Source organism: Typopeltis vanoorti, chromosome 26 (genome assembly GCF_054136105.1).
Source record: "Typopeltis vanoorti isolate ZY-2024b chromosome 26, IOZ_Tvanoo_1.0, whole genome shotgun sequence".
NCBI classification, from domain to species: domain Eukaryota; kingdom Metazoa; phylum Arthropoda; class Arachnida; order Uropygi; family Thelyphonidae; genus Typopeltis; species Typopeltis vanoorti.
In genome coordinates, this window is record NC_143574.1 from 17,523,128 (window position 1) to 17,542,200 (window position 19,073).

Below are 19,073 nucleotides of genomic sequence, written 5' to 3' on the forward strand. Positions count from 1 at the left end.
GAATACAGAGACAAATGTAAGAAAGCTAAACAGTGTGTAAAACTAGCTAAACAAAAGTCATGGGAGGACTTTGGCAAGAATATAGAAAATAAATATCAAGAAGGTGGCAAAATATTCTGGAGGTTGTTGAAGAAGCTTAGGAATGGAGGAAAGAGTGCTGTGAAAGGAATTAGAGATGATAAAGGTGAAATGAAAACAGGAGAAAAAGATATCCTTGAAGTATGGAGTAATTACTTTGAAAAACTGCTAAATGAAACAAGCAGTGATGACAGCACAGTGATAAAAAACACTGACCAGGCATGCAGTCAGGAATACATATCTATACTTGAAGTAGAAAAAGCCATCAAAGGCTTGAAATGTGGAAAGGCAGCAGGAGTAGATGATATTCGACCAGAAATGCTGAAGTATGGTGGTATAAGAGTCTTACAGTGGTTGCACTGCATAGTTCAGAAAGCCTGGACAGAGGGACGAATTCCCGATGATTGGAGTAGAGCTCTCATAGTACCCATATATAAAAAGGGAAATAAAACTGAATGTGAGAATTACAGAGGTATTTCCCTACTGAGTGTTCCTGGCAAGATCTATGCAAGTATACTTGAGAAACGGTTGAGAAGAATTGTGGAAGAAAAGCTTGGTGAAGAACAAGCTGGATTCAGGCCAAATAGAGGCTGTCAGGATCAGATCTTCACTTTACGACAAATAGTCGAAAAAGCATGGGAATATAACAAAGATCTGTATTTAAGTTTTGTCGATTTGGAAAAGGCATATGACAAGGTGCCAAGAGAGAATCTATTCAATACGCTGCAGTTATATGGTGTCAATGGGGCATTATATCAAGCAATACTTAGTCTTTATTTGAGTTGTGAGTCAGCAGTTAGAATTGAAGGAAGTACAGGAAGATGGTTTAATGTTAAATCTGGTGTGAGACAAGGATGTACATTATCCCCTCTGTTATTCATTATCTATATGGATCACATTATGAAGGAATGTGGTATTAAACCTGATATCAAAATTGGAGATGTTAATGTCAGCTCTTTGCTTTATGCGGATGATGTTATACTTCTAAATAAATCCGCTACAAGTCTGCAAGATTCTCTGACTAAATTGAATAGCTGTTGTAATAGATATGGTATGAAGGTCAGCAATAAAAAGACAAAGACAATGAAAATAGGCAGAATCATTGAAAATGTCAACTGTGTTGTGAATGGAGAACCTGTGGAACAAGTAAAACATTTCAGCTACTTAGGCACAATTTTTACTGAAGATGGTAAACTAAATATAGAAATAGACAACAGAATCAGCAAAGCTGGTATCGTGGGAAGTCAATTGAATAAATTCATATGGAATAAGAAAGAAATTAGTCGGAACACTAAATTAGCTGTATACAAGACTGTGTTCAAACCAATTTTAACTTATGGATATGAGAGCTGGGTCAGAAGTAAAACACTTGACCAAAGACTAGAGACCGCAGATATGAGAGTCCTGAGAAAGATTAGAGGCGTGAACAGATGGCATCAATGGCAATATCATATTAAAAATGAGGATATTAGGAAAGAACTTGACATTGTCAGCATCCAGGAATGCGTTAGCAGAGCTAATCTCAGATGGTATGGTCACTTAAATAGAATGGGAGAGGAAAGATTAGCAAAACAAGTGTTCTCTGCCAGGTTGGCAGGAAAACGACCCAGAGGAAGACCAAGATATAGGTGGATTGATACGGTACAATGTGCCTTAGACGATAGAAATATAAGACCTGATAATATTGGAGTCTTGACAAGTAACAGACTGATTTGGAGGAAAATTGTAGATAGGAAGTTAGTAATGATGTAAATTTTTCATATAGTACTATCATATCCTGTACACCCCTTGAGGGTACATGGCAGGAATTTGATGATGATGATGAACAACACAAACAAGTTTATTAGCATTTTTTTCAAAGCTCTCATGGCTCTTCCGAGAGAGAAGGACTAAGGCTGCAAATGCATTATGAACAGGAATATGTGCCCTTTGACTGGAAAAGAACTAAGTATATATCAGCAATGAATTAATAACAGGCGAAGAGTTCCTGTATGAGAAGTATACTAGAGTTCCATCCTATGATGTAAGGACCATTACAATGAGTGATGCTTTTTTCCCCGTTATTAGAAGACCATCCTCGGTTAAATATGCTTGGCAAATTTTAAGTCTCAAATAATACTGTTAAAAAAATTTTAACTTCTAAGAAGATTTTGTCTAGCAGTTCATTACATTGTAAATTGCAGGTTGCTTGGATTTTTCGCATTGACACTCTGTATATCTTGAATTTCCAAGTGACCTTTTGGAGACCAGTTGCAAAGTTAGTCCTGAAATTTGATGTTTCTGGTCAAAAGCAGTACCTCCTCAGCTTCTTAGTCTGTACTTTCTGATTATTGTGTAGTCTTTTGTCCTCAACCTCATTTCTTATATAGCTATGCTGGATTAATTGCTAGTTTCACTTTAGCGAAAAGGATGCACAATCTACATATACTGCATTGAAAGACTATAAAAGTATTTTTTTTATCTTAAGGGAATGTGGTATATTTTTTTAACAAGTTGCATGTGTATGTGCATGCTCTCTGACTTACAACCATCCAAAGTTGTCCAAAATTTCCTTTTAAAGTTTTGATTTTAATTTGTGAAAATTCATGGTTAATACTATATAATAAAGAATAGTGATTTCTATAAAGGAATAAATGCAGAAATGAACCCCTTTAAATATGCTAATAGAGAGGAGGGTAAACAAAAGTTCACTATAACAAGATTTGCAGAAGTGGAGAAAAAGCACCAAGAACCTCTTTCATTCATGTTACAAAGAAATTTATAACATGAAAATAATAAGTAATTCTGGTATTTAATCACACAGAACAACTTGATAGTAAAAAAATTTTATTTAAACACTCAACTAATTTCAGGAAAGAACTTGACATTGTCAGCATCCAGGAATGCGTTAGCAGAGCTAATCTCAGGTGGTATGGTCACTTAAATAGAATGGGAGAGGAAAGATTAGCAAAACAAGTGTTCTCTGCCAGGTTGGCAGGAAAACGACCCAGACAGGAAGACCAAGATATAGGTGGATTGATACGGTACAAAGTGCCTTAGACGATAGAAATATAAGATCTGATAATGTTGGAGTCTTGACAAGTAACAGACTGATTTGGAGGAAAATTGTAGATAGGAAGTTAGTAATGATGTAATTTTTTCATGTAGTACTGTCATATCCTGTACACCCCTTGAGGATACATGGCAGGAATTTGATGATGATGATGACTAATTTCAGGATTAGCCCACTAGGGGGCGACTCTACAACCGATTTTAGTTGCCTTTCTTCAGCCTCATTTGCTTAGTGTTAGTGCCCGCATGCACATATCATTATTTTGTGATCCCTGAAGTTCAGTGTCAGGCCACTGAACCCAAAGATGAATATATAGATGCCCAGGCAGTGCTCATGCCTTTTAAGTGGTGCAATCTAAGACAATTCCAATGCTGTGGATTGTACTCTCATAAGCTCTCTGATCAAAGTTTCAAAACATATTAGGATATGAAATAAAGGTGGATCTTTAATATATCTCCTGTTTCTGTTTATTTTACGACACTGAAATGAATCTGTATGGCTCTTGCTTTGATAATATTACTATTACACACCAACTGAGAGTTCACTTGTTGAAAGTTTTTTAACTTGGTTATACTATAAATTAAAGATGCCAAGGAATTATATTCTTGGTTTCATCCTCTATCCAAGTAAGCAAACATAGTTTGCACATGAAATCACTTCATGACTGGTTACTTCTATACAGAGGCTAATGACTTCGCATCAATTGCCTTAGTATCCCATAATGCAACACAAATTAAAATCAAAACTTTTATCAAAACTGATATGACCTCAATAAGGTCGAAATCAGTCTGGGTAGTGGCCCTTCTCATAATGCCCATAAAGATATGTGTTGCATTATGGGATACTAGGGCAATTGATGTGAAGTCATTAGCCTCTATATGACAAGTAACCTAGTCATGAAGCAACTTCACATGAAAACTGTTTGCTTACTTGGACAAAGAATGAAACCAATGATATAATTTCTTGGCATCTTTAATTCGATAGTTCACTTATGAAAATATAATTATTAATATAAATATAATTATCTGACATTGGATTGCTTTGTATTTGGTATTGAACAAGGGTTTTGACTTAAGGTTTCTGCCCGGTCTCTGTATTTGCTTTTCTACATTTTGATGAACAAAAATTGTAAATATTGCTCATTAATTTGGGAATTCCCTGAATTATTAAGAAAAGTTTTCTGTGATCCATGATCACAATGCATTATTAAAAGTTATAAGCTAAGTTTCCGATCAGCTGCAAAAAATTACATCAGATGTAATTATTTCGACTTCTTTATCCAAATTTTGCTACTTTTACAATTTTTTAAGCTAGTATATGCAAAATTAAATTGGAAGCTAGAATATATATGAAAAAACACTACAGAGTATTAGTGAATGAGATTTCATGGGGGTAGGTGATAACTATACATGGATTTGTATCATTTATTATCTGTTAATCACTTTTTTATTGCCTTTTTCCTGGCAGACAGCAAAAGTCCCACTGTCAAATGTAATGGTTATACACTGAAATTAAATATTACAGTATTCGCATTTTTTTCTTTTAATTATAGTGATTTTAACAGTATTAACAAAATTTTTATTAACTACTTGAAGGTTTTTTTTTGTAAATATAGGAATTGAATGTAGAAGAGAACTTTGAAATATGATACTAAACTTATTTTCTTTAATACAGATTTTGAGCAAACCTAAGAGTGCCTGATGGAGTGACTTCCTTAAAGAAATGTCCAAGAACAACTGTTACTTTAATTTTTATTTTAATCATTGTGAAAGAAAAAAATGAAGTGGCAAAAAAAAGGGAAACAGTGATATGGCACTGAAGGTTTTTATTTGATGATATGAAGTTGAAATTCTATGATGTTATTTATTAATCAAAAATTTTAAATCTTTGTTGAGTAGATATTATGTAATTTATAAGTAAGAAGAACGTAAGAAAATTACAGAAATATTTTCTATGTGCAAAAATCGACAATAATTAAAGATTATAATTAGACAATTTATATTGTCTCCTGTGTATAATTAGAAAATACAAATTAATACAAAGGGTGAGAAATTCTTAGCATATTGTCTGGTAACAAATTGAATCACGAACAGAAATTGTATATTAAATTATATGTAAATAAGAGATCTGTACAGTCAGCTCGTTGCTTCATGTTTGCTATGAGTTGTCATTTCAGTTTCCAGTATTACATTAACACTGCTGTATTAATCAAATTTAAAAGAAAATGTTACTGCTAACCTGCTTACACTTGTATTTATTCACATAAATGAAGGAAAAAAAAAATTCATCCATTCTTTTCCCTTGCTTTCCTATATGTTTTAAAATGAAACTGACACTGTTTGATTCAGGTGAGTAAGTAAGTTTCATAATTTCCATAAAATCAAAGCATTTTTCTATTAGAATCTTTACAAAATAAAGAATATCTGTTTCTATTTCATTGTATTTATATGTCTAGTTGAATCATTTTTATTATTAGCAAGCATTCTTCATTTAAAGTTTTGCAGTATAATGCACAACAACAAAAGAAATACGATTTATTTAGTTTGCTAATATTTCACTGGTTTTCTAACCGTCGTCATCAAAACCAAATAATTGTCACAGCACACAAGCGCTGACAATCAGTTATTTGTGAGAACAATTTAATATTTTAAATTGTAAGCAGGCATGAATGCCTGTTCAGATCAGTGGGAGTGCCTTTTGCATCCTCTGCATTAGGCTGTCTGAAGATATAAGCTCAATCTAGTCGCCTACTAGAGGAACTTTTTCTAAGCCTTTCTTCAACCAGTTCCTGAATTAGTAGATTTCTCCCCAGAAACTCAAGAAAATCGACCAAAGAACAACACTATTGCAGACAATAACATTCCTGTTAGGGTTAGGTACCAAGAGATGACAGCACTTGTTGGCCAGTCTCTTCATCAGTTACCACTTAAAATTAGTAATGATCTTGGGCCAGCTATCTGTAATTGGCGACCGGTGGAGATTGAATTCCCCATTCAGGCTCCAAAAGCTAGCTATAATTAAAAGGCCTTGCCTACTCTCTATAAGGGAATAAAAGGTGTTAACTGATTTTTTTTGAAGCCGACATGAGGAAAGAACTAAAGTCGTAATTTGGTGCCATCAGCTGTTGGATTAAAGAAATAGTCTTGTGTTTTTTATTTAAATTCAAATCTAACATATTCTAGACTTTTGGTAAATGCAGCTGTACTTATTGGTGTTTTGGAAGTGTTTCACATTGTTGCTGACTAATTGTACTCTGATCTGGAGAGAACCAGTGATGCATTATCATCCTTCTAGTATCCATGAAAGGAACACTTATGGTCGAGGTAGTGTGATTGTTTGGGAAGGCATCTCATTGGGTGGATGAACCAATCTGCATGTGCTTCCTAAACGAACCATGAATGTTGCACCTTATAGAGAGGAGGTCCTGGACCTTTGTGTTCATCTGTATGCAGGTGCAATAGGGGAGACATTTATCCTACAAGACGTCCTTGTCGAGCAAAGCTCGTGAACCACTGTCTTCAAGAGCAGAGGCTATCATATGTATGGACTGGCCAGCCAGGTCTCCTGACCTTAATCCTGTTGAGCTGAGATGCTCTAGGTACACATGTTGTTGCTCTCAACAGCCCCCCCCCCCAAAAAAAAAAAACCACTTAGAGAGCTTTACAGGAACAATGGTTATTACCATCTGAGCTTTGGCTACCATTATAAACAGTGTGAAACAGTGAAACATAATTTCACAGTTATTGTGAAAAGTGATTGCTGTAAAGGATGACCACATTCTTTATTCAGGTACATACTTTGACAATCTCATTTTGACCTCTTGTTTTTAATTATTGTCTTCCTGTACCTATTTCTTACTGAATTAAACTGTTCATGTACAGTTTTTGTGTGTGTTTCAACATTTTTTTTTTTTTTTTTTTTTTTTTACCAAACTGCATAAAAATTCATCATGGTTTTTGAGTTATTGTGATTTTTTCTTTCTTCCTTAATTTATGGAAACCAGTGTATTTGTGCATCCTAGTCCGCGCGGTTAGCCTAGTGGCTATGCGCTTTGCAACCATATGTCTTGGGAAGGAGTGTCAGGCTCGATTCCCGTCGACGACGTGAAGAGCTTAAGGATCTTTCTCAACCATAGCCAAGTTAGCTGGTCTTGGGCGTGGACAGCAGGGTTTTTTCCCCAGTTTATCTGGGGGTTTTCATCCGATAAACAGGCAAACCGGCCCCGTGAACACGCTGCTACAGTCAAAAAATACATTTCCCCCCTCGGCAAGGGGCCGGCTGGGGTTTGTACTAACAAACGTCGTATCTACGTAACACGCGGCCCCTGCAATGGAAGCGGGAAAAACGCACAGAGGAAGAAGAAGAAGAAGTGTATTTGTGCATCCAAATGCTTTGTGAGGAAACTAGCAGAATATGTTGTTTATTTCATTACTTTTGTGTTGTAAGTTATACTGCCGAACCTCAAATGAATAACTGCCAACACCTAAGCTAATCCACATATATCTTTTTGTAGTAGGAACAGTGTGAGGATTCATGTCATTTAAAAACACTTTTGGTAGTATCAAATTACTATTTATTGCATCTTGCACTGGAGTAAAGCAAAAAAAAAAAAATCAAAATTTGAAATATGTTGATGGAAGTTTTATCACTTGGCTATGCTACCAATTATATATTTGGTTTAATCCTTTATCCAAGTGTAAGCAAACAAAATTTGTGCCTGAAGTATTTTCAGTTTCCTGAAGTATTTTCAGGAAACTCATGGTAATCGTTGGATAAGTTCTCGTCACTTCCCTTAGTATCTTCCATAATGCAAAGCACATCTCCTTGCAGACATGTATAATGGTATGCATTAAGGGAAGGACCAGACTGATTTCGATCTTTATTGAGGTCTCTTCAGTGGGAGCTAGACCCAGAGGTGATACGAAGATTGAAGCAATGCAGAACTCATATTTCCATATGCCAGTTGCCAAAAGGTGTCAGACCTTATTATTAAATTACTCTGGATTAGAGAAAGATGTTGGAAGTTTTTTATAATGATGTGTATTATGGGAAAGGTCACTACCCAGACTGGTTTTGATCTTTATTGAGGTATCTTCAGTGGGAGCCAGACCCAGAGATGATACCAAGAAACCCAGACCGGTTTCGACCTTTATTGAGATCTCTTCAGTGGGAGCCAGACCCAGAGGTGATACCAAGAAACATTGAGTTCTGCATTGCTTCAACCTCTGGGACTGGCTCCCACTGAAGAGATCTCAATAAAGGTCGAAACCGGTCTGGGTAGTGACCCTTCCCATAATGCATTATACATGTCTGCAAGGAGATGTGCTTTGCATTATGGGATACTAAGGAAAGTGATGAGAACTTGGCCCACCTTTGCCACAAGTTGTCCCAGTCCTGAAGATACTTCAGGTGCAAACTTTGTTTGCTTACACTTGGATAAAGGATTAAACCAAATATATAATTGGTAAAATTTGAAATGTGTCTTTCAAATATAATTATACAATGCAGTATGTAGCCTATGCTTACATTCTGACAGCCTGCTCCTTGCTATCAGAGTTACCGGTTATGTGAAGAAATCCATGGAATGAACCAGTATTAAAATGAAGTAAATCTTTTGCTTAGAGATATTGTTATGACTAATCATTAAAATTTATAAAGTGGTCCTTTTCTCTCTCATGTAGAGAATAATAACCATTTCAAAGCATTTGCCAGCCTGATGGCCTTAGTGTGTAGCATACTAATCTTCGACCAGGCCATGAATTTAAATTCCTCAGAACACTGAGGAATTTAAATTCATGGTAGCAGAAGACTGAGTATTGTTGGGTGATGAGGTTGTGGTCCAAGTTTTGAAGAGAACTGAACCACACACAGTTAAGTCATAATAGAAGTAACTTTTTGGCTATAACTTCAAATAGAGCATTGCTTATTGAGTATGCCTAATATGAAAAGAAAAAGATTCCCATAAACAAATGCTGTGCAATAAACAATATTTCTGATATTGCTTAGAAAACAATGCTGGACATCTCACATTTTCATTTATTTCACATGAGAATCATACAAAAATGCAAAGTAATTCTGTTTGTGGTTTATTAACTTTTCTCTTCAGTTAATAACACCAATTCGTATCCAGCATATTGTTATAAAAATAAATCAATATAAAAATTAAAAAGATTGAGTGAGAGAGACAAAGTAAATTCAAAATTAACATCTTTATTTACAAACAAACATAATATTCGTGTAAATTTAGGTATTGCATGGGTATAACAGTGTGTTTGTATGTGTAAAATGTTAATGATTTGCATGCACATTTTTGTTATTCCAAATAATGCATATTTGGTATAACAAATATGCATTATACCAAGCTTATATTCTAAAGAGAAAATGGCAAATAACCACACAAGATTTCTTCTCTTCAAGATCAGACAATGTGATGAGAACACAAACAAAAGCAGTTAACTTCAAACTTATCAAGCACAGTTTCTTTCTCTGAACAGCAGCAAATTGAAATATAATTAACTTACCAGCTTTTCTTTGAAAAAAAAAAATATTGTGCACCAACTTTTCTTGACTAAGGTTATATTACTTCTTTAATGTCTTCTTGAGCAGATCATTTTCTTTTTCGTTTATTTCTTTGGAATATAAAGATAATTTTTAAAGTTCTTCCCTTTTTTCTTCTGAAAAGTTCTTCCATATTGTTGAGCACAAGAAGTTCCTCACTTTGGATTTCAAACCATTCAACTAGAATAAGTTTGCTGCTTAACGTATCAAAAGGAACTGTTACTTCGAGAGATGAAGTTGTCTATGTTAGCGAGAAGAATTATATAGATAATTGTTATCACTTATTTAAGCCCAACTCCTTTAAAAGAAATCATCCATTGATTTTAGTAGATGTTCTTGTTTCCTTCATAATACTCATTTCCCAGGTCTTTGGCTTTCAAAAAGATGTGGGAAATGCGTATTATGATATCGTGCACCCTTCAATTGGAAAAGGCCCAAGTCCAATTCTCATCATGATAGGAGGAATCTTTATATGGGCGTTTTCAATCGAAGGCAAGTTAGCCGATCTCGTACGGAGGTAGCAGAGTTTTTTCTCCTGGAAACTTGGGTTTTTTATCCTGCATACAGACAAATTGGCCCTTCGGAATACATGCAATTTACTAACAAAAAAAAAAATACTAGCTGTGGTGGTAGTGGCCAGCAGATGTCGCTGATGATGATTGGTAGTAGAGGTTCGGTGTAGTGGTGACGGAGAGGTGTACAATAGATGTAATAGATAATAGATGTCCTCATACGATGAGTGTTCGGACTCCTTGGAGGTCATGAATAATACTGGTTCCTTACTAGTGTGAAAAGATTATTGGAAAGTTCATTATTTACTTTTCAAACGTTTTAAGTTGCATAAAACTAAATTCAAGGTGAGTTTGCAACAGACCGTAATTATACAAAAAAATTTCTTTTACAGATAAGATTGATAAGAACAATACTTTTTGAAAGTCAAAAAGACGTGGGAAATGAGTATTATGAAAGAAACAAGCACATCTACTAAAATTAATGGAAGATTTCTTTTAAAGGAGTTGGAGCTTAAATGACTAATTAAAAGAAATTTTAATTAGTCATTTAAGCATTATCATTTTACTATATAAAATAAATCAGCTAACGCCTTTTATTCCCTTATAGGGAGTAGGCGAGGCCTTTATACCCTGTCTAGCTTTTGGAGACTGGGCAGTTCACTCTCCACTGGTAGCCAATCAGATAGCTGGCCCATGTCTATCACTAATTATATAGCAGCCACCGATGAAGAGGCTGGCAAACAAGTGCTGCCATCTCTTGGTACCTAATCCTAACATGATATGTCACTGAAATAATGCGGGTCTGCTGTCGATTTTCTTGAGTTTACGGGAGCAAAATCCTGCTTGCCCATGCCAGAGATCGACTTACTCGGGAACCGGTCGAAGAAAGGCTTAGAAAAAGTTCCTCCAGTCGGCGACTAGACTTGAACTTAAGTCAAACTTCGAGTGTATAAGCTCAGGACGCAAGTGCCACTTTCACTGAACTACACAGGCCTTCATCATTTTACTAAAGAAGTGTTTATGTATATAATAAAACTAAAAGTTATCCTTTCCTTTAATTATTTATTTACTTATTCAAAATTGACCATCATGACATTTTTCTAAAAAAAAAAATTGTAAGATAATCTAATCTTGCTAAGTATCAGATATCCTACATAAAATAATACAGATATTCTCTTAATGCAACTTATTTTTTTTTCAGGAAATTGCAATATATATATATATATATGTATATATATACAAAATAATCATCAGAATCCTGATGTGTACCCTAAAGGGGGTGTACAGGATATGATAGTACTACATGGAGAACTTACATCATTAGTAACTTCCTATCAACAATTTTCCTCCAAATCAATCTGGTATCTCTCAAGACTCCGACATTATCAGATCTTATATTTCTGTCTTCTAAGGCACTTTACTGCATTGATCTGCCTATATCTTGGTATTCCTCTGGGTCTTTTTCTTTTATTGTGCATAAGTAGAAATATTTTACTTGTTCTATAGGTTTTCCATTCATGATGCAGAGAACACTTGTTTTAGTAATCTTTGCCCTCCCATTCTGTTTGAGTGACCATACCACCTGAGATTAGCTCTGCTAACGCATTTCTGGATGCTGACAATGTCAAGTTCTTTCCTAATATCTGCGTTTTTAATAATATGATGCCATCTGTTCATGCCCCCTAAAATATGAGATTCAGAACGCTCATGTCTGTGGTGTAGTGTTTTATTTCTAACTCAGCTCTCAGATCCATGAGTTAAAATTGGTTTAAACACTGTCTTATATACAGCTAATTTAGTTTTTTGATTAATTTCTCTCTTATTCCATATAAGTATTGACTTCCCACCATACCAGCTTTGTTTATTCTGTTGTATGTTTCTATATTTAATTTACCATCTTCACTAAAAATCGTGTCAAAGTAGCTGAAATGTTTTACTTGTTCTATACGTTCTCCATTCATGATGCAGTTGATATTTTCAATGTTTCTGTCTATTTTCATTGTCTTTGGTTTGCTATTGCTGATTTTCATACTAAATTTATTACAACAGTTATTTAATTTAGTCATGGAATCTTGCAAACTTATACTGGATTTATTTAGAAGTATTACATCATCTGCATAAAGCAAAGCTGACATTAACATCTCCAATTTCGATATCAGGTTTAATACCACTTTCCTTCATAATGTGATCCATATAGATAATGAATAACAGAGGGGATAATGTACATCCTTGTCTCACACCAGATTTAACATTAAACCATCTTCCTGTACTTCCTTCAATTCTAACTGCTGACTCACAACTCAAATAAAGACTAAGTATTGCTTGATATAATGCCCCATTGACACCATATAACTATAGAGTATTGAATAGCTTCTCTCTTGGCACCTTGTCATATGCCTTTTCCAAATCAACAAAACTTAAATACAGATCTTTATTATATTCCCATGATTTCTCAAATATTTGTTGTAAAGTGAAGATCTGATATTGACAGCCTCTATTAGGCATGAATCTAGCTTGTTCTTCACTGAGCTTCCTTTCCACTTTCCTCAACTGTTTCTCAAGTAGTCGCCGGAGAACTTTTTCTTCTGCAGCTTCTCCCACTTAAGTGGGGTCACTGTTGATAATGAGTCTCCTCCACAACTTCTGGTCTTGGGCTGTCACCACATCCAAGTTCTTCATCCTCAAGTCCTCTTCTACCAGCTCCCTCCATCTCTTCTTTGGCCACCCACGCTTCCTCCTTCCTTGCACATCCATCTGCATAACCCTTCCCACATATTCGTCCTCCCTCCTCATCACATGACCAAACCATCTCAACCTTGCCTCCTGTATTTCGCTCCTAAGTTCGTAACTTTCACTGTTCCCCTGACATAGTCATTTCTCAGATGATCCTTTCTGGTCACACCGTACATCCACCTAAGCATTCTCATCTGCTATTTCCATCCTGTTGATGTTATTTTTCCTCAGGGCCACAGTTTCTATAGCATATGTCATAGCTGGCCTCACTACTGTCCTATAGATTTTGCCTTTCAGATTGATCGGCACTCTCGTATCGCATAACACTCCATTTCCTCCAACCCGCTTGTATCCTGCATCCCACTTCCTTCGTAGCTCCTCCATCTTCTTCCACTGTTGAACCTATCTAAAGTCTCTCACCTTCCTGATGACATTTCCTTCCAGCTCCAGATCTGTCTACCGCCCACTGTGCAACACATACTCTGTCTTACTTCTGCTCAGTCTCATACCTCTCTCTTCCAGTACTTTTCTCCATCTTTCCAGTTTAGTTCCCGCTTCCTCTCTTGAATCTGCACACAGCAAGATGTCGTCTGCATACAACATTGTCCAAGGCGCATCTTCTGTTACCACCTTCACAATATTAAACAGAAACGGACTTAATGCTGACCCTTGATGCAAGTCAACTGTTACTTGAAAAGCTTTCTGTCTGTCCCAGACGGGTCCGAACGTGGCGGGGAATTTGAGCTGCGCTAAAAAAAAAGTGCTTTGTTTTAATCGGTGAATAGTCTGTTTTTCTACGTTTTGTAGTGCTACGTTGTTTTTGAAGTTGGTTGTTGTCGCTAAATTATGTATTTTGGTCACCGAAAGACGGGGTCGGAATCGGATACATTACGGTTGAAAACAAGATGAAGATAGCATAACTTTTCATTATTTAGTTTTATTTTATTTAAATTTGTATAATTAAATATTTTGTTTGTACTTTTACTTATATAGTTATACTCCCTTATACTTATATTTAGCATTTAGTTGCGACACTATTTTGAATTATGGCGGCAGCAGCAGTTAAATTTACAAATGGCGTATCTCTAAATCTTCCCCCATTTAAGGACTTCATTTTGTGTGATATACAGGATTTTGTAGCATGCAGGATGTATGAGTCCCGGCAGGTCTATATGTGGCTGGTGAGAATAAGGGGGAATACGTATATGCCCAAAATGCAGGCAATGGGAGGAACTTGGTGAGTTAGAGACGACTATAACTGATCTCGTTGAGTCAGAGACAGGAGATTCTCCATGTAGAGAGATGAGTGGTATAGAGCACGAGAGAAATATGAAAAAAATAATGAGTGGGGAGTATGGAAAGGTTGAATGATTGTGAAGTTTTAGGAGATGGTCTCAATTAAGAGGATGAATGGCACATAAGAGCGGCTGACTTGCAGAGAGATAGATGAGCTGAAAGAGCAGGTGGGCTGTCTGGGGAAAGATGAGAAGTATGAAAGATGACATTAGGAGAATGGAAGATAATAGAAGAGAAGGAATGAGAGAGTTATATGAATGGTAGAAGAGAGAATGAGAGAGAGTTATGGGAATGGTAGAAGAGGAGAGAATAGGAACAGTAGAAGAGGGAATGAGAGCGAGTAATGGGAATGGTAGACGACAGAATAGGAACTGAAGAGGGAATGAGAGAGTTGTGGGAATGATAGGAGCAGTAGAAGGAAGGGAATGGTAGAGAAAGAGATGGGAATAATGAAAAAGAATAGGAACAGTAGAAGAGGGGATGAGAGAGATATGAATGGTATGAGAGAGTTATGGGAATGAGAGCGAGTAATGGGAATGGTAGAAGACAGAATAGGAACTGAAGAGGGAATGAGAGAGAGAGAGTTATGGGAATGATAGGAGAGGAGAGAATAGGAGCAGTAGAAGGAAGGGAATGGTAGAGAGAGAGATGGGAATAATGAAAGAGAATATGAACGGTAGAAGAGGGGATGAGAGAGCGTTATGGGAATGGTAGAAGAGAAGGAATGAGAGATATGAATGGTATGAGAGAGTTATGGGAATGATAGAAGAGAGAATAGGATCAGTAGAAGAGGGAATGAGAGCGAGTAATGGGAATGGTAGAAGACAGAATAGGAACTGAAGAGGGAATGAGAGAGTTATGGGAATGATAGGAGAGGAGAGAATAGGAGCAGTAGAAGGAAGGGAATGGTAGAGAGAGAGATGGGAATAATGAAAGAGAATAGGAACGGTAGAAGAGGGGATGAGAGCGTTATGGGAATGGTAGAAGAGAATACGAACAGTAGAAGAGAAGGAATGAGAGAGATATGAATGGTATGAGAGAGTTATGGGAATGATAGAAGAGAGAATAGGATCAGTAGAAGAGAAGGAATGACAGTTATGGGAATGGTTGACAGAAATGGGAATAATGAAAGAGAATAGGAACCGTAGAAGAGGGGATGAGAGAGCATTATGGGAATGGTAGAAGAGAGAATAGGAACAGTAGAAGAGAAGGAATGAGAGAGTTATATGAATGGTATAAGAGAAAATGAGAGAGTTATGGGAATGATAGAAGAGGAGAGAATAGGAGCAGTAGAAGGAAGGGGATGGTAGAGAGTTATGGGAATAATGGAAGAGAATATAAATGGCAGAAGAGGAGAGAATAGGAACAGTATAAGAGAGGGAATGAGAGTTATGAGAATGGTAGAAAAGGAGAGAATAGGTGCACTAGAAAGGGAATGAGAGAGAGAGATGTGATTGGTAGAAGAGAGAATAGGATAAGTTGAAGAGAGGGAATTGAGAGAAATATGGTAATAATAGAAGAGAGAATGGGAGGAATGCAAGGGAGCACTGGAACCAGAGATAGAGTGATATCAGGAAGGCAGGTAAGTAGGGGAGCACAGAAAGTGTTAGAAGAGAGTGAGGAATGTATGTGAGTAATCGAGGAATAGGGTGGTAAGAGGTGTAATGTATTCTGACTCAATGATCCATGGTGTTCAAGATAGGATGATGAGTGTTTGCCTGGAATATCGATAGAATCTGGCTAATGGCAATTAAGAGGGGTGAAAGGATGGATGAGATGATTGTGATGGTAGGAACAAATGACGAGTGGTAAAGTAAATTGGGCAGTGAGAGATATGAGATTCTTGCTCCAGGTGGTATGAAAGAAGACAGAGGGAAGATAGTGTGTGTTGCCTAGGTATGATAGTGATGAGCTGAACAGAAGAGTAGTAATATTGAATAAGATAATAGCTAGAATGTGTCAGAAGAGAGGATTGGAATATGTGGATGCTTGGAGACCGTTGAGGACAGAGGAATTGTGTGTGTGAGAGACCGCTTTTATTTGAATGAAGGATGTAGGCAACTGGAGTGATTGCTGTTCTGAACGAGTTGGTATCCCAGGGTGGATGGTAGCAGGGGTGGCCTTTTGTTGGAGTGGGTACTTGGGAAAAGTGGGACGACATCAGGTAATGCTGAACCCAGTGGAGTCTAGAGGGGATAATGCTGAGTATAGAAATAGTGGCATTTTTATGCTTTACCAGGAGTATCTGGAATAAAGCAGAAGAATTGGTGGCACTGATAACATCTGCCTGGCCAAAGATTATTCGGATCACAGACGTGATTGACAGAAGAGGATATAATAGAAGTAGCTTGTTATAGCATTTTTCAGCAGGATAGGAAGGGAAAGCATGGGGGTGGTGGAGTACTTGTATGTATGTCAGATTGGACGTCCAAATTATATACATGAATCCAAACATACATAAACTGACCTGCTCCAAAGCTATCGAAACCAATTCAACTGATTTGCGATTATTGCATTCTGGGCCTTTTCCTCAGTCTGACATTTGGTTTCTAGAACTGCACAGCATGTCCTCTAAGAGTAGAGGCTTTGGAAGGCAGTGACACTAATCATTTTGAAAGCATATGGTGTGAGGTACAGGTGGGAAAGACAGGATATTTAGTGGGGTGTTGCTACAAAGCAAGGAGCACAGAGGGTGGAGACCAGGAGATGTTTAGATAGTTGAGCTTGGCAAGTGCAAGAAGGATTGTTGTGGGCGATTTTAACCACAGCAGTATAAATTGGGGAGAGGAAGATGCATCTAGCAATAATGGAATAGAATTTCTAGAATTCTTGAGGGACAAATGTCTTAGGCAACATGTAATAGAGGGAACCAGAGTTTGGGATTTGGTTGTAGCATCAGAATAGTTGATAATACCTGAGATGGCATCTCTCCCGTCAGTTGGAGAGAGAGGCACCATATGGTTTTGACTTGGAAGATGAATAGACATGCAGGAGCATCAGAGACGGAAAGGCATATGGAATTATAAGGCAGGTGATTATAATAGATGTCAACTTGGGGAGGTTTCATGGAGGGAGGCATTGAAAGGATGGCATAAAATTAGTGCTTGGGAAATTGTGAAGGAATATTTATTAGCAGCAATAGTAAGTTGTATTCCACGAGTGAAGAAGAAAATTTGAAGTAAAGTGGATGACAAACAGGCTATGGAAGAGACATAAGGAGACAGGTGAAGAAAAGATGCATGAAGAATATAACACACAAGCCAGGAGAGACTAGTATGGTCAAAAAAAAAAAACAATCAGCTAACACCTTTTTCTTCCTGATTTACAAGTACGGGTGGCCCTTTAGTCCTATCTAATTTTTGGAGACTGAGTGGGAAGTTTAATCTCCACTGGTAGCCAATCAGAGATAGCTGGCCCTAGTCAAAACTGGAATATGAGAAGAAATTGGCCCTAAGATTCAAAGAAAATCCTAGGGAATTTAATTTTTTAGCTATGTGGCTAGTAGGAGGAGAAATGACATTGTGGTATAAAAATAGGAATAGAGTTACTGATGAAGAGTACATAGTGGAGTTGTTCAATGGACACTTTATGGAAATTAGTGAGGGAACATATACAGCATTGGGCAGATAAGGGTAATGTCATCTGTGAGAGTCAACATGGATTTGTGAAGGGGCGCTCTTGATTTAGAAATATGCTAGCCTTTTATAATAAAGTTACAAGAGCAGTAGATGAGGGAAAAGCATATACTGCCATTTTCTTTGACTTAGTGAAGGCATTTGACAGGGTGTCACATGATAAGCTGATATTTAAGTTGCAGCACATGGGTCTGGATGTCATGTTGATCAACTTGATTCAGAATTGGCTATCTGATAGGTATCAGAGTTGTGTATGGTGGGGAAGTTTCAAGGAGGCAAAGGGTTACAAGTGGGGTCTCACAGGGCTCGGTATTGGGACCTATATTGTTTAAGCTTTATATTAATGACATTGTCAGTGGATTGCAGAAGATATTCAGTTGTTTGCAGATGATGTAAAGCTGGGAAGAGATTAGTAATAGTGCAGATGCAGTAGCCCTGCAAGAGGATTTGAATAAGCTAGATAGATGAGCAAATGAATGGGGGTTTCAGTTTAATGTGGCAAAATGTAAGGTCTTGGGGTTTGGGAAACATCGATGGGACACTGCATACTCTATGGGAGGAGTTATACTAGTTATGAGGATCAGCTGAGGGAATGCGGACTGCAGAGTTTGGTGGATAGCAGAAGGAGAGGTGATATGATTAAGACTTTTAAACTGTTGAGAGGTGGTTACAGGGTTGACACTGGGGAGTTCTTTCACTTGGTTGAACAGCAGGAAGGAGTGATGACAAGGGGCCATCCCTGGAAGTTACGAAAGGAAACTGAGCAACAGGGTGAGGAATGATGAGAGCGAGAACGGTCAATCAGTTTAAGGAATGGTATGATAGCCTTTGTGTTTCCTAGGAGGGATCTCCCACGATGAGTCTTGATAGACTGTGTTTCTTAGGAAGAACCTCTCGTGATGAGTCTTTTGACTCCATTGCGGCCTGAATAATAATATTTGCATAAATCTTACCAGGAACACTCCATAGGGAAATAACTCCATAATTCTCACATTCAGTTTTATTTCCCTTTTTATATATATGGTTACTATGAGAGCTTTACTCCAATCATTTATAATTCGACCCTCTGTCCAGTCCTGAACTATGCAGTGCAGCCACTTAGAATTTTATACCTCCACACTTGAGCATTTCTGGTCGAATATACTCTACTCACGCTGCCTTTCCACATTTCAGTTCTGATTTTTCTATTCTTGCAGACAACATCATCAC

The 19,073-nt window shown here is 37.1% G+C and overlaps 1 protein-coding gene across 2 annotated transcripts in view; it reads left to right on the forward strand.

Annotated features, from left to right (window-relative positions):
- The window catches only part of LOC150092369 (mitoferrin-1-like), a 140,825-nt gene extending 135,255 nt beyond the window's left edge, over window positions 1-5,570 (forward strand). For both annotated transcript variants that reach the window (XR_016550570.1, XM_090414932.1), the window contains one exon: window positions 4,805-5,570. The gene's annotated coding sequence lies outside the window, so the exon portion shown is untranslated. The remainder of the gene's footprint in view (window positions 1-4,804) is intronic.
- The last annotated feature ends 13,503 nt before the right edge of the window (window positions 5,571-19,073 follow it).